Source organism: Myotis davidii, unplaced genomic scaffold, assembly GCF_000327345.1.
Source record: "Myotis davidii unplaced genomic scaffold, ASM32734v1 scaffold1157, whole genome shotgun sequence".
Classification (NCBI taxonomy): domain Eukaryota; kingdom Metazoa; phylum Chordata; class Mammalia; order Chiroptera; family Vespertilionidae; genus Myotis; species Myotis davidii.
The window spans coordinates 88,476-90,667 of record NW_006288436.1 but is presented as its reverse complement, the minus strand read 5'-3'; the positions used below and the strand labels follow the sequence as shown (position 1 = coordinate 90,667).

The 2,192-nt window shown below is 58.9% G+C and overlaps 1 long non-coding RNA gene across 1 annotated transcript; it reads right to left on the bottom strand.

Annotated features, from left to right (window-relative positions):
- Window positions 1-408: 408 nt before the first annotated feature.
- Window positions 409-956, bottom strand: LOC107182574. The gene is made up of 3 exons (XR_001513290.1): window positions 905-956; window positions 538-580; window positions 409-441 (listed from the first exon to the last, which is right to left on the bottom strand). It is a non-coding gene; the product is annotated as an uncharacterized LOC107182574 (long non-coding RNA).
- Between the last annotated feature and the right edge of the window lie 1,236 nt (window positions 957-2,192).

The following is a 2,192-nucleotide window of genomic DNA, read 5'->3' as shown; positions in this document are numbered from 1 at the left end:
GAGGGGAGGTCAGTGTGGATGTTGCTGAGAAGCAGGTGAGGTGGGACAGGGAAGGGTCCAATGGATTAAACTGGGCAACAGAAGGCCCTTGGTGGCCTGGACAGGAGCAGGGGTCTCACCTGAGGGTCCAGCTCCACGCTCTCCCCAGGCTGCGGGTCCTTCACAGCAGCATCTGGTGGGGCAGAATGGGAGGGGGGGTGTCTCCTGGCAGGTCCCTGAGATCTCAGGACTGCAGACCCCACCTGTCCCAGATGACCACTAACCCAGGGTGAGGTGCAGAGCCAGGTCACACAGTGTGGGTCTCAGTCCTTCTCACCCCTGACCCCCATCCTCCCAGCCTAACCCTCCCCATCATCTCCCCCAAACTCTGCGCCCTCCCCCAGGGTAGCTCTCTTCCTCTCACAGAGAGGCTCCTCCTGGGCATCAGCAGCTGGGCTGCAGCTGGGGGAGGAGACAGGAGAGTTAGGGCCAGGGCAGGGGTTGCCGGGGGGAGGGCTATGGGCTGTGGGAGTCTCGAGTCTTTGGGGCAGGAATTACATGATCTGCAGGCCTCTGTCCTTGGGCTCTGGGTCTGTGATCCCTGCAGGAGGTTGGACATGAGACCCTCTCTGGGCTGGCCAAGAGGGACAGAATCAGCCCTGGGAGGTTATGAGTCCCCTCCCCCTGTGATTCCACAGGAAAGAAGGCACCTTACCACTCACTTGTGTTCATATTTCATGAGACTGAAAATGATGAAAGATTACATTTGTACATTGGAGCTGACATTGTTTTCTTTCAAGATTTTCTGATTTGAGATTCTGGAGAAATCCTTTTCCCAGCTGGACTTTCTCCATCCATTTGGTTTCCTGTGGCAGGTGCTCTGAGCCCCCCTCCTATGACCCAGGTAACCCCGTAGCCTACTCACCTGACATCCTGCCTTTGCTCTGACGTCGGTGTCGGAGGAGGAGAAGGAGGAGGGAGAGCAGCAGGACCAGGGCCACCGAGACCGCAGTCAGCACGTACAGGTACCATTGTTGACCTTGGACACAAGTGATGTCATGAATGAGGCAATGATGCTTTTTAATGAGCACCTACTGTGTGTGAAGTACATGCTGAGGTCTGTCACGCATCTCCTCTCACCTCACAGCAGTCATGCACCAGGGATGGCTGACTCCACCACCTACTTCACTGAGGCTCAGAGAGGTTAATCACCTGCCCCAGGTCACCCAGCCTGGACGGGGTAGGGCTGGGACTAGAACCTGGGGCTGTGGGTTCCCTGTGCTGTCCTCACGCTGCCCCCCAGGGGGACACCAGCTTCCTGCTCTGGGCTCCTCCTCTGCAGGGGCCTGTCCAGGTCTCATATGGAGCTGAGGGTCCTTCCTCATTACCCTTCCCCAGCACAGCAGGGATAGGAAGGGGCAGGGTGAGGGCTGGACTGAGTCTCTCCCGGATCTATCTCCACCCTGCAGGCCCTGATGGCCCCCTTGGGAAGGTCAAATTGGGCTGGGGGCTGTGAGGCCCTTATGTCATCTCATCTCCCAGCAGCCTGTGAGCAGGATGGGACAGGGATGAGCAGACAGGAACCCAACACTCAGAGGAGAGAAGGGACCACCCAGCCCCACAGCAGGAGCAGCAGAGCCAGGAGCTGAACCAGGGCTGATCCACCCTGTTCCCTCCTCTGAGCTGAGCCTGAGCTGAGGGGGAGGATTGGGTGCCCGTATCCTTGTCCTTTGTGTCCCTCCCTGTACACTGTCACCGTCAGTGGGACAGAGGGGACAGGCTCCATAACATCACATCTTGGGAGCTTCCCTGTGAGGCCCCTCACCCAGGAGGTCAGGGGCAGAACTGACAGGAAATCTAAGCTCTGGACAAGGATTCTCTCCTTTCACACTTGTAGACACAGAGGCCCAGACAGGGGAAGGGGCATCCAAGTCAGCGAATCCAGAGGGACCTAAACCCCTCAACCCCCCATGGTTCAGCCCCTGTCCCCATGGAGGAACCCACTACCTCCCCAGAGAGCCCCTCACTTACCCGTCTGTGGGCCTGACTTAGAGCCCCCTAGGGATGAGGATGATAGGTGAATGGTGGGGGCTGCCTTCTCCCCACTAGAGCTCAGCTCCCCCTCCCCAGCCTGCGCCCCCACATCTCCCTCTGCTTTGACCACCCCACCCACTACGGGCCTCAGTCCCTGGGACTCCCAGCCCTCTTGGGAC